The sequence below is a fragment of the Planococcus citri genome, chromosome 3 (assembly GCF_950023065.1).
Source record: "Planococcus citri chromosome 3, ihPlaCitr1.1, whole genome shotgun sequence".
Taxonomy (NCBI): domain Eukaryota; kingdom Metazoa; phylum Arthropoda; class Insecta; order Hemiptera; family Pseudococcidae; genus Planococcus; species Planococcus citri.
In genome coordinates, this window is record NC_088679.1 from 12201457 (window position 1) to 12216029 (window position 14573).

The following is a 14573-nucleotide window of genomic DNA, read 5'->3' on the forward strand; positions in this document are numbered from 1 at the left end:
AGTGAAAAAGTGAAAGATTATTTACTTATTCGGGTTTAACTTACCTACCTTCCTCGAACAGTTTCTGGATTTTGGTACGTCTTCATTTTGAAGTGGGCCATTCACTCAAATAAAAATTTTTAACAAAATTATGATTCACATCAGCGAAAATCACCACAACTAAACATTTCAACACGAATTCAAACTGTTACGATATTACGTTCACGTATACTATTATAGACTGTATTAACTATGATAACATTTTAAAGAGAAGAGATGCTCGATTCGAGCATCAAAAGGTACCTATATCTACTACCAACCAGTAAACTCGAAAATCGAAAGGATAAAAAAAGCTAGTCAAACAAGTCTCCGATACACAAATATAAATTATCTCGACGCAGTAAAAAAACCAGTAAGCAAGTATCCCTTTTGGCGGATGCAAAAGATATTATACGTATTAGGTATAGGTAAGGTATACAGAATGTAGTTTAATGTGGTCATACGGTTAGCAGCCGGTGCACCTTTAGCCATTATCGTATTAAAGAGGGAAGAGGAAGAGATCAGGGTACCTCATCGCGACGTACCTACTGGACAACCGATGAAATCTTGAAAGGGTTGAACAGTCTGTACCTCGATGTACACTTTTACCTACCTATGTGTGAATATGGGTATCGAGTTCGATGACGAGAACATATTCGTACATATATACATAGTGGGTATTTGCAGTTGCTAGAATATTATAAATTCAACGGAGAATGGACAACGAATAATAATAAAAAGCGCCTATGAGTAAAAAAAAAAAAAAAAAAAAACGAGAAGATTACAATAAAGGTTGCTTAACCGATTACGCGAAGTCCGGTTTTCGGACATGGGACAACGTGTACTGTGTGCTGAGAATATTATTGTACCTATTCTTGTATGTATGTATACGAGGTAATGACGAGAGAGGGACGACTATGCGCATACGTTGATGTGATTTTTTTTTCAACCCTTTTTTCAATTGTTAAAGGTATTTTTCTGATTTTTATGCGAAGGTTTAGTGAGGTACTGTGTGGATTACGCAATGTGTCCAGCTAGTAGATAAACCGGACTGGACTGGACTGGACTGGACTAGACTGGGTTGTGTAGAATGGACAGTTGAATTTTTAGGACGAAGGGTTTTGGGGTATTGGTTTTATAATATTTAGAATGATTGTGCATTTGCTGCGGGATGGATTGGAAGAAATGTGCTTTGGGTTTGACCAAAATCGATGACGAGGGAAGTGTTGGAATGAGCAGTCTACGAGTTGAACGAAACTGAGCTAGATGAATTGAAAGAGCATTTTTTGAAACTCCACTTACAAAAATTTCAGGTCGTGAAGTTCAATTTTGGATTTTTGGTCAATTTTTTAAAATTTGAAACATCTCAAAATTTTTACATGGCCGGCAAAAGTGCTTGATAAAGTTTCAAAAGTGGCCCTATTTTTTTATACGAAATTTCAAAACAAACCAAAATTCACCCCTCAAATTGAAACTATTTTATTTAAAAGAAATATGTATTATAAAAATTAGATTTTTTACCATTCTGTCTCTAGGGGTCATTGGGAGGTACTCAACTTCAGCAGCCCATTCCTCCAAAACTATGATACTTTGATCAAAACTGATTTCACAGTTCAAAAGGGCATTGAATTTCGAACTTTTTAAGTATTTTGAAATTTTCAAAAGTTGAAAGTTCGACTTTCAATTTGAAAGTTCAAATTTCAATTTGAAAGTTCAAATTTCAATTTGAAAGTTCAAATTTCAATTTGAAAGTTCAAATTTCAATTTGAAAGTTCAAATTTCAATTTGAAAGTTCAAATTTCAATTTGAAAGTTCAAATTTCAAAATGGCGCTGTAAGTGGGAGCTACCATTTAAAATTTTGAAAAAATGTCCATAGATGTACATTTTGATACTTTTTTGAAATATTTAGATTTCGAGATGGAACTCTTGACGGAGGGGGAGTACCCCCACCCCCAATTTTGGGTGAAACTTTCAAAAGAAAATCTGGGGCATGTGATGTATCGAATTGTATGTTTTCGGCGACGCTGAACACGAATATGACGTCAGATTTTCGATAGGACCCCATCCACGGCCCCCAGCACCTCCTCAAAGGGGGGAAAAAGTTCAAAAAAGCGTTTTGTTCGTGTGACACATGGAATAGTATGTTTTTGGTGACGCTGAACACGAATATGACGTCAGATTTGTGATTGGACCCGTCCACGGCCCCCAGCACCTCTCCAAAGGGGGTGACCCCCCAAAAATGGTTACATTCGTGTGACACATGCAATAGAATGTTTTCAATATCGCTAAACACGAATATTGCCTTAGTTTTTCGAATCGACTTCACCCATGGCCCCCAGAACATCCCTCAATAGGTAAAAGTCAAAAAAAATTGTCGGGGGCCGTGGATGGGGTCCAATCACAAATCTGACGTCATATTCGTGTTCAGCGTCACCAAAAACATAGGTACTATTTCATGTGTCGCACGAACAAAACACTTTTTTGAATTTTTACCCCCTTTGAGGAGGAGCCGGGGGCTGTGGATGGGTCCAATCAAAAATCTGACGTTATATTCGTGTTTAGCGTCGCCGAAAACATACAATTCGATATATCACATGCCCCAGATTATCTTTTGAAAGTTTCACCCAAAATAGGGGGTGGGGGTGCTCCCCCGCCGTCTACGAGTCCCATCTCGAAATCTAAATATTTCGAAAAAGTATCAAAATGTACATCTATGGAAATTTTTTCAAAATTTTAAATGGTAGCTCCCACTTACAGCGTCATTTTGAAATTTGAACTTTCAAATTGAAAGTTCAACTTTCAACTTTTGAAAATTTCAAAATACTTAAAAAGTTCAAAATTCAATGCCCTTTTGAACTGTGAAATCAGTTTTGATCAAAGTATCATAGTTTTGGAGGAATGGGCTGCTGAAGTTGAGTACCTCGAGACAATGTGAAAATAATGGAGGCCTCCCTACTCGCCCCCTGAGGTGGCTGGGACCAAACTGATTGCGGCTTTCTTACTTACTGGGTGGGTAGATATTATTAAAAAAATTCAGCGAAATCGAAAGACATGGCTTTCAAAGTCGCCTTTTTTTGGTTGGGTTAACGTGGAATGACCTGTAGACCTAAATTCTATCCGAACAAAGTTATACATTTTCAATTTTTTTTTTTACTCAGTTATCGAATAAATAAAAAATTTCAATCCTTCTCCCTCTCCCTCCCTCCCCAATTATCTAAATAATACGATGGATTTCGACTGTTTGGGAATATTGTTTGGAACGTCGTCAGAACAATTGTGTATAGCTGATCACTCTTTAGCGGTTTAAAGAAGGACTAAGAAGAAAAACATGCTGAATTTTGACAAAAAATTGGCAAAAAAGTTTACCTACTGTATCTTATGTTGGATAAACATACACATGAGGTTTTATACAAACTGTCTTTTTTAAAAAAAGAGCCAAAATTTAATTCATATGATGAATCTATAATTGAGTATATTTTCTTGATTACGTACTATACGTAGCTGGGTACCTATCCCTGTATTTTTGTATTGTTTTCAAAAAATTAGTTTTTCTTAAAAGCTTCAATTCTCGTTGAAAAATGGCCCCGCGTTCCTGCCCATTGAATTTTTTCGAACTTGGAAAAACCTGTTGAATGAAATCTTATATCTAAGTTATTTGGTAATTTTTTATAATTTTGGAACGTGTCGTGTCCACTTTTGCGTTCTTGAAAAAGTTATGAAAAAATTGGGTCGCGATCTCAAAAACCTATGTTGGAAGATGGAAAATTTGGAACTAAATCATTTTGTATTAAATAATTCCAAAATGAGAAAAACTGATTTAAAGAAAATTTGATTAATGATCTAGAATACTTACCTATGTATGTAAATAGTTTAACCTCTAACGATCTATAATCATTTTCTACCGTAGGTATCGAAAACTCACTAAAAATTAAGGGATCAATCGATTTTTTCCGCGCAAGAAAAAAAAATTCCGAAGTTCAATTCGGAAATTTGTCCAAATCATCAAAATTTGACAAATTAAAGGGTCATTCCATGCCAATTCGGCGGATTTTTGCACGATGGATCTTCGATTTAAAAAAATAATCAGATCGTGTGTCGAGGTCATTAAACGATGAGGAGTCACGCAAACCGGACATTTTTGCGATTTTTTTGGCGGAGCTGTGCGGCTTCAAAGTTTTCCAAAATGGCCGAAAATGGAAAATTTCAGCTGCAAAAAGCTCCGGTTGTAAGTAGTATAGAATTTTGAACTTCTTGAAAATAGTAGTATGTACTTTGAGAGAGTAATCGACGAATGATGTCCAAATCAGTGTTGCCACTTTCAATATCTTAAAAAAAAAGATTTAAAAACTTATAATATCACGATATCCACGAGTTAAAATCCTGAAAAAATCTCAGTTCTAGTTCTTTTTATGTAGAAAAACGTATCAAAAAATTGGACGGACATTTTTTTCCATTTTTGAGAAAAAAAATACAAGTTTGGTACGTATTGCGAAAATACCATCAGAAACCTAAAAAATGAAAATTATTGCATTTTTGAGGTATTTTACCAATGTGTCGATGAACATTGAACATGTGGAAAAAAATCCCCCCTTCCCCCAGTTGGTAAAATATCCTATAAATGCAAAAATTAATACATAAGTAAGTGCCAAATTTGTAGTTTTTTTCTCGAAAATTTAAAAAAATGTCTGCGTCTAATTGTTTGATACGTTGTTATTCTACATAAAAAGGATTAAAACTGAGAATTTTTTCAGGATTTTCAACTCGTGAGGATCATAATTATATTTAAATGACAAGTTTTTAAATAATTTTTTTTTTTGATTTTTGAAAGTGGCAACACTGATTTTGACATCAGCCGTCGATTACCCTCTCAAAGTACATACTATAATTTGAAAAAAAAAAAAGTTCAAAATGATAGCCTATACCACTCACCAAATTATGAACATTTAAGCTAGAGTTTGCAACAGGCGGGGAAATAAAAAAGTGCCAGCCCTGCTTTTATATGTTTGTATTACGATGAATACATTTTTTGAGCAAAGTAATACCTACCTATAATTTGCGTTTCACCTAATACATAATATAGAACAAAATTCGAAAACGGTAAGCTTACCACGCAGTAACTCAGTACGAAATTCACCATAAGTACATGGATGTTCGAAATAAGTTTCCCAATTCTACGCCTGGTGCTGTTGTTGTATCATATTCAACGCTGACACGATGATGGACCTTTCAATTCAACCACCACTCATCCAAGAACTACCCTTTTATGGGCCATCCTAGAGCATCCAGCGATATTTCAATGTTCTCCAGAGACTTCAAACCATCCTAGAAAAGGCCAAACACGAACTTGCAAATCTAAATACATACGAGTATACGTACCATTGGTCTGCGCGAATTGGGACACAGTAGGATGATTAATACCGTGAAATTCCGAGAATGTCAATTTAAAAATAGTTTTTTAAAACCAATCTGTGGATCTAAATGACATCCGAACAACGTTATAGGTACTAAAGTTCATTTTTAGTTCCTCTAGACTGATGTGGAATTTCGGGAAAAATTTGAAAACTCGTCGGAGGATCCAGATTGGCCCAAAACAACTAAGCAGTTGTTGATATGTGAGGGTGGGAGTTGAATACGAGGAATGATTCACATTGGTTCACTCTATAACAATAAGAATTATGTATATTTCATTTTTAAAAAAATGAAATCTGACCTCAAAACAGTTTGAATTTTTAAAAATTTTCAAATTTTTGTCAAAAACCCGAAAATGATGGAAGTTTTAGGACATGTTGTAGTTGTTTTGATTCAACTTATAGTTTTGTTCAAGTCAGGGAGCTCCACTGCACAAAGTTTTCTTTTGTATGTACAATTGCGTTTTACCAACGGGTCGAAAGACTGTAGCCTATTCTTAAGTTTAAATCGTTCACTGTGTCATCTGAAAAATAAGCCCAAAAATTTTTTTGAGCAAAAAGAACTTTGATGAAGTCTTTCGACGGATCATCGTGGAGTAAAAATCAAGTAGCTGATATTGTAGAGAACGCAACGTGAAGATGTCAGTGGAGAGTTTTCAAATTTAAACATCGTCTTCATTTTTGAGACATTCCAAGAAATTTTCAGTTACGTACACTTTGCGGTAGGTACATCATTTTTGAATCAATGGTCAATGAGATGTAGTGATTCAAATTTTATAAATGAACACACCTGATTCATTGTATTTAATTTAGTGAATTGGGAATTTGGGATTGAATCGAAAGTACGTTATTTGGATAGAATTAAATACATATTACCTACTTACTGCTGAAATACGTATTTCCATAATTGAATTCTACGAAATAATTCTGTTGTGGTTCAAGCTAGACAGTAAGTTTGTACTGAGACAGTTTAACAGTTGAATATTGTACATATTATGGAATACCTACATAGTTTTGATAGAAACCTGCCTATTATTTCATATGACACTTTCATATATTATGGTGAATTTATCGATACTCCTCTTACACTCGACCCCCTTCCCTGTCGAAAATAAAAATTTTGAAAAATGTTGGCGCCTGGAAATTGTGATACATATGTATACTACTATGCTGTACGTGGTATGTTTAGGGGGAACCTACATGGTAACACTGTGTTGCACTGGCAACACTGCGTTGTATACTCGTCTTATAGACAGTAGAGGGAAGACTACGCACTCAAAGCGGGACTAAATCAAAACCAGTCGCGTTTCGGACGCCAGGTTTTGAAGAATTTGTAGAGGGCGCCGCGCATGTAACTTCGCGATTCTATAGCGATGCTCTTGAATCTACGTAGTTCATACATTTCTCGCGCTGTGAATTATAGAGGGCGCTCGCGCATGCAACTTCGCGATTACGAAAACCTTGCGCATGGAAAATGTACATTTTTATAACGATAGTGCGAAGTCTTCCCTTTACTGTCTATAACTCGTCTGCTAGCCGCATGAGCTGAGCTACAAGTGTACAGAACGTCAGTAATATGTTCGAGTCGACGCGGGCATGTTATTCATCTGCTAATCGGTTAATTCTTCAGTTAGTTCATAAGTTTTACTCTCGAGTTGTTAAGTGTTTATGTTTAATTCCTCAGTTAGTTCTAGTTAGTGTTATTTATCATTAAGGTCCGGTTTAAGGAGGAAGATTAGTAATCTACTCCACCAGTGAGAAGGATTAACGATCTACTCACACTCACAGGGATGGATCAGTGATCCATTCCACCAAGGTAAGATCGTATCGTTGAATACCATTGGGAGCTCTCACTGAAGGGTACCTTTTCATATCATACACCACTCGAGTGTACTAGCTTTAGCAATTATCCACATGTTAACTAGTATAATTACATTCATTGATGTAGGTATGTATACTGTACATGTAAACTGTGTTGTAAATATTACACACATTATATATTTCTGCATATTTATCTGTGTTGTCATTTATGGTGTGTGTGAACATCTGTTGAGAGCGTAAATCTAAACTTTCCTACTCACGCCCATAGCCGGGGTAGTTATGTTCTATAGAGTATTTATCAGAAATACTCTTAGGGATATTTCCAGGAAACAACACAATATTACCTTCACATCCTAAGGTATATTTACCCTCTTACAAAATCATCTTAGTTAGCCCTAGAGCATTACGTTAAATTGCTTGAAAATAATTTTTAATCCGATTTTATATCATCTTTTTATGAGAGTTCCAAATTTGCTCCCCCTTCGATCGAGCCTGGCGCTGGCGGGGCTTTGGCAGCACTTAAGGGTTGGCGACCTATGTATCCGGATTCAGCTCAAAAAATGCTACTATTAGGCACCAATTTGAGTCATCAGTTCTCTCGGCTTAAAGTTCAGAAAAATTGTGAACTTTTGAGCTTTCACTGAGCTTTAAAGCAGCAGCTGCGGATTGGCAGACCGAGTGTTTTCGAAATGGGGGTATGTATACCAACTTTTGAGACGCGCCCGAGCTTTCAGTTATTTTGTTGCAATCAAAGTAGGTACCTATGTATAGGTACATAATATATTGGAGTTCCTTATGTTTTGTCAATTTGTAGTCCTACTATGATTCGTCCAACATAAGAAGGATATACTAGCTGAAAAAATAAAAAAAAAAATAGAACAATGAGTTTTTTCTCCAATTATGTGTTCGTAATGGCCATTTAAACAAGGAAACAGAAGTTTATACCCCTCGAATCCCTATATGGGCTTAACTCCACAGAGGAATCAAACGTGTCCACAATTCCGTTTTTTTTCTTTTTTTGTAAATAACGTAAAAATTATTTTCTTTACCTTACAACGAGGAAAAAATACTCAGCCTAAAATATTCGCCGTCAAATTCCTTAAATTTAATTCAACAGGTAATACTAATTCTCAAAAAAAAAAGTGATGGGAAGTTGAGGGATAGTAAAGGGGTCTTTATCGAGAATATGTTGGAATCGACCTTTTTACTGGAATTTCAATGAAACTGATTTGAAAATGAAATACTGCTTATGATTGAAATTGAACTCAAAACTTTACTATCCCAATCTCATCCTGGGATCATGGACTCTCAAATTGTGTATAACCTTCGAAAAAAGTAGATATTATATGCATCGATTTTTTTTTGAAAAATGTTACATAATTCACCCACTTAGTAACCTTCTATGTGAATAGTGAAAGATTCAAAATTTAAGAGCCACATTTTCCAGGTGTCAAAAAAATAATCTGTTCAATTTCATTTATCATTAGTTCCTCCATTTTCAATCATTTTCGAACAAATTCGAATCGAATGGTCGATCTCACCATCTTTTATAAGGAAGATGCTTTCGTTTGAGCATCAAATTTTAGATAATTTGAAGGGGAATATTCTAGGCTCAGTAATTTTTCTTGAAAGTAAATGTAGAAATTTTCACATTATTCGCAAAAAAATAAAATAAGGTTTGATACTGTGAAATTCTGCATGTTTATTTGCATGGTCCTTCTGAATACATTTAACTAACGATAAAAAAAAAACTCGATGCGTCAATTTTTTATTTTTTACTCAGTTATCAAATTAAAATTTCAATCCTTCTCCCTCTCTCTCTCTCTCCCCCTGCCTAATTATTTAAATAATTCGCTGAATTTCGACTGTTTGAAAATATTGTTTGAGGCGTGGTAAGACCAAAGTTTCGAAAAATCGTTTCTAAAATTATTTACTACGTATAAGTATAGGTTTTGCCAGAATAATTTATTGTCGGCTTGCTTTTCAAGGCGGAGAGAAAATTCAAATTTTTGGATCAATATTAATCCTCGCTAACAAAACTTCAAAATCTGAAATAATTTCATTTTTCCTAGTTTAAGTTGGATTTTGATGCCTCGAGTACTTTTATAATATGCCATCCTGAAGTATGATCATTAACAGAATTGGTTTGATGACCCTAATCAAAAGTTTGGATCCTTATCATCATATCAAGATCTTTAAACCTTATAAAAATGATCATGTGATTACATTTTAGACATTTTCTCAAAACCTTTTATAGTTAGTAACCGCAATCAAAGCGGAGTAATGAACCTTTAAAGAAGGAACTTTTTACAAAGCACAAAAACACAGACAAACAAACGAAATTATATTGTGCGATGTGTAAATTGTTGGGTACCTAGTTGATAAATTCAATCAGTGCGATTCTTTTTCATTTTTTGACATTTCGAATCGAGGAAAAATTGAATATATAAATATTTTCAAGATTGAATAGGTAAGTATTATGAAAAATCAAGTTTCTATAATGTGCTCACTGCTCAATGAGAGAGTCTAAGATGCATACCTACGCGTAGTACGAATCGAATTCAAGAGTTCAAACACGAAAAAAATTTCAAAAATGACCAATAAGCTATAAGCAAAAACCCCTCTTGCAATCAGTGAATATTTGATAGCTTGATTAATTCTGGATAGTATAAATTAATCGGATAGTATAAATTAATAAATGTGTACGATATTGCTAACATTAAACGCCCCCCCCCCCTTGGATGACAATTTTTCCTGCGAAATATGAAAAATTTTCCCTAAAATGACTGAGCTAATACTAGATACTTTTGTTAGTTCTAAAATTAGGAAAGAACAAAAACGCGAAAAAGTTCACTCTCACTCGGTCTTGAGAACCTCTCCCTACCATGCAACCTATCTACGTACGTACTACGTACCTAGCTACAAACTATTCATATGTGCGTGCAGATATTTTGGAAAATTTGTGAGTTTGAACATAGATTTTTATTCGCCTAAAGCAGTGTTCGGCTCCTACATCGTCGTATCGTGTACCTCATCTACTTACGTATGAATACAGTACCTACACACCTTGGCTGAAAATAGAAAGAGAAAAGAGATCCATATTAGAGAAAGATGGAGGCAGGGTGAAAAGTTTTTAATTTGATGAATTTCGCTCTTTCGCGGAGTCAAATTAAAAATTCGTTAAAGTTTCGAATGGTTATAGAGAGAAAGAAAGACAGGGAGACAGGCTGTGAAGGGCTGGCAAGAAATGGTACCTTACCTTACCTTACCTTACCTATGCTGCTATACTACGTATACCTACTCGTATACGCGACGAGAGTAATTATTACCGCCCCGTGAACGTGTGTGTACTATATACTTTGTTCGTTTGTTCTCTTGTCAGTCTTTGCTTCTTTGTCTGATGCACTTCTGGCGTCTCACTCTGCTTCATTTTCTCTCTATAATGTGTGTTGATATTCTGCAAATTATAAAAGTTAAATTTCGACACGAATTTTCTCCTCGCAGCGGATATTCTTCGTCATCGTCCTAGTCGCGTCGTCGTCGTCTTCTTCTTGTTCCATTATGGTTATTTATTAATAAGAATTTCACCGGCGGTGTACACTACATATTACAGCGTTCAGTTTGGTAATTGTTTCGCTATTTTTTTTTTTTTTTTTGAGCTGAAGGGAGGTGGTGAGGGCTGTGGAATGAAATGTGAGATGTGGTGAAATTGTGTCTGATTTACTTACTTTTTTGGTACAATAAGTATGTGGTTTGAAGTGAACAATTTCACTAGGTATATGGGAAGAAGTAAGTATAATTTCGTTCAGCAGTTTTAAAAAAATGAGGTTTACCTACTCTGAATTTTATTTTGAAATTTGAGAAAATTCTCAGAATGGGTATTTTTTGTATCCCGGTTTCCACAATAAATTTTTGATGTAGGGTTACGAAAATTTCCCAGAAAGTTTCTCCAGGTGATACCAACATAAAAATCAGACAATTTTGAATCGTATCTATGTATTTTACGTCAACTAACTTTTAAACCAAAATCCAACATTTTGAGGAAAAAACTGATTTTCTGCACAGGTTGTGAGTGACAATTACAAATGTTTGAGAGACACATTTTTCAAATGAAAAATATTTGGTCAAAAATAAATAGATTGTCGGCGGGGATTTTTATTTTTGAAAAAATATTTTGAAAATTGAGTTTCAAGGTCGTTCTAAGGAAAAAAACCTTTTTAAGGTCATTGAGTTTAAATAGGTCTTACAAACAATGCTAACTTTGGGAAAATTTTCACATCATTAAAAGTTTAAACGTTTGTGTAAAAAAATTGAGGTTTACTCAAAATTTTCATTTTGGAAAAATGAAATTTGACCCCAGTGAGTGAGCTTTCACGTGACATATTTTTTGGACTTTTATACTTATCTCCTCTTTCTGCGAAAATTTTTCAAAATTTATAGAATCTCATTTTTACAAAAAAAACGATATGAATTTTCATAGAACGAATTTAAAACTCAATTTCCAAAATAATTTTTTTTTCAAATAAAATTTCCCACCATCAATCTCTTTATCTTTGACCAAAAATTTGTTGGATTTGAAAATGATGTCACTCCCACATTTATAATTGTCACAACCTGTGCAAAAAATCAAGTTTCAACATTATTTTTTCTCAAAATTTTAGATTTTGGTTTCAAAATAGAGAATCTTTTTAGATAATTTTCGTATCCCTACATCGAAAATTAATGAGTTAATTATGGTTTTATTTATACCTTTTTTTTTAAAATTGTCAAATTTGGATACTTCTAAAATCGCGAACCAATTTCTGAGCAGACCTCCCTATTTTTTCACAACTTTCTTGACGAATATCGGGAACCCTTGTTAGATCGTGCGAACAGATCTTCTCTGACCCGAAACGGTTAATTCTAAACCACCTTATTTGTTTTTCTTGCAATTAGCAATGTCTGGTTATATGTACTACATGAAGGTCCTGTAGCTGGACATTCCCTCACAGGATACCTCCTGCTCTTGTACTGCAGTAACGGGAAACTAGTAAAAATCCGGTTGTGGTTCACACGGTACTCTCATCAGATATATGGTTTTATCTTTCTACTTACGAGAATTTTTAAATTTCACACTTGTAAACGAAGTTAAACCGGTCTAGGATAAAAGTAGGAAGTAAAATCGTTGGTCTATTGCTATGCTAATTTGTCTAGCAAAGTCCAAAAAGAAGGGTAGCTACACTGGACTGGTCAGGATAGAAAGAAAAGGGTTGCCATTCATAGTGTCCCTTTTACTGGTACAGGAGTTGTTATATTTTTCGTACCAATTTGTATATCTATAGGTAGTCGATGGGTACAAGTAGGTATGGCTTTCGCTGAAGAGATTAAATGCTGTTCTTGAAATTTTTCATACATTTTTTGAGATCATTTGGTGATACTCGTAATTTCTTGCTATGTTCCACCTGGCTTTAAATTTATTGAAAAACGACTCACCCTCTCGAGCGTTTTAGTAAGTTATCCTGAAATTCTACGTAGTATAGTGCCAGTTCAGAACCCAATTTTCAGCTAATTTGTAAATTTCAAAAAAATGAAAAAATCATTTTACCAAGAAGGCTATGCAATGAGTAGTTTTTCAAAAGATATCGTGTGGGCATTTGGATTATGAATAAAAAATACAAACAAAACAAAACAAACTTTTTCACGCCTCTGCAGCACTTCAAAATTTCTAAAGAAAATTGAAAACTCGTTGACAACTCTAGAATTTCCAAAAATTGGTACCTAGTTCTCGAGATAGGAAACAGTTGAAATTGAGTGGGCGGTAATTATTAAAGTAGATAGATCGCAAAAAAAAATATTTGGTGGATTTTGACAAAATTCAGTGTAAACCTTCATTTTGAGTTGAAAGCCACGCAGAAAAATTTTAAATCTGAGGCTTTCCTGAAGGAGATATGAGATATATGAGTTCTCAAAGAGGTGACATTTTCGAAAAAATCATGACTTTTGCGCCAACTCTTACCAGTTTAGGAAAAAAATGACCCTGTGTCAAAAAACAGAAACTATTTGAAATTCTTCGTCGATCTAGTCATTTGCCATTCACATACGAAACCATTCGACTGAATAAAGCTGATTCAATTTTCTGAAGTTTCACACTTTGTCATTGCATAATCATTCAGTGTGTGATCATAACGTGACAATTTTCCAAAAATTACCCAAAAAATTTTACTGTTTTGAATTTTTAAAATTTTAAAATTCAAAAGTGGACCTCAGCGCTAGAAATTTTAGTCTCAATAGCTTTAGGATGTGCTCTTTCCATCTACAGCCTAGTTTCGTTCATACTGTCTTAAGGATGCGATTTCGAGAAGTTTTTGATTGGCTTGAATCTTTCATTCCCAACTTTTTCGGACCTTTTTTCTTTTTGTAAACTTGAGCGCAGTTCAGTTTTTGAATACCAACTTACTTATAGAAGAGTAGCAGTGCAAAAATTCGATCACGTTTAATATGTACTTAGCTTATGTTGGTACGTATGGTGTTTTTGTTATATTATATAGTGTGATTTTCTAATAATTTTTATATTCCTAATTAATGGGCCAAGATCACATTTTAGGTGCTTTGTTGAAATATTGCCTGGACAATGTGAGACTATACATATTGAGCTGGCTTGAAAATTGGCTGAAATTGAATTTTTTACAGCTCAGACCAAATTCTACTCTTCATCTTTGATAAGATTTCAAAAATTCATCGAGAAAATGGGAATCTCGCTGGAGGTTCCATATCAATGAAGAAAGATGGAGTTCGAATTCGTGCAGTATTGAACCATGAAGATGATTTTCACTCTGATTAGGTGGATAAAACTTTCTACTTATACGAATATTTTTGACAAGTATTTTGGTGTGAAAGTTTAAATCAGGTCAGCGAATTATAAAGTACTGAAGAGTTAGAAGCACCAAATTTCCAGGTTAAGCATTGTCTCAAATCAGATTCACTTGAAATTATAGTTCAATATTCAGATGGGAAGGAGTACATTCATTTACCTTAAATATATTTACATGCCTACAGCATTATTTACAAACTGCTAGATACTGCATCAGAGCGTATCTAGAAAAATGATGGATAACAATATTAGGGCACTATAACAAGGGATATGCTCGTTCACCATTTTCTTTGCAAAAGAAAATGTTTTATATGTAGCTTGAAAACTATGACATTTGCAAAAATTTTACAAGAGCCCCTTTTGTAAAAAATGAAAATATATGACCAATTTTTCAAAAATCTTGAAATTGTAGGCAGTAGAACCTAAAGCCTGGTACACACGTATCCAATATATTTGACAAAACAGGCTTGTCAAA

The 14573-nt window shown here is 34.4% G+C and overlaps 1 long non-coding RNA gene across 1 annotated transcript in view; it reads right to left on the bottom strand.

Annotated features, from left to right (window-relative positions):
- LOC135841078 (uncharacterized) overlaps positions 1-251 on the bottom strand; it is a 53602-nt gene extending 53351 nt beyond the window's left edge. Inside the window, exon 1 of the long non-coding RNA XR_010557836.1 lies at positions 45-251. This is a non-coding gene — a long non-coding RNA (uncharacterized LOC135841078). The remainder of the gene's footprint in view (positions 1-44) is intronic.
- Positions 252-14573: the final 14322 nt, after the last annotated feature.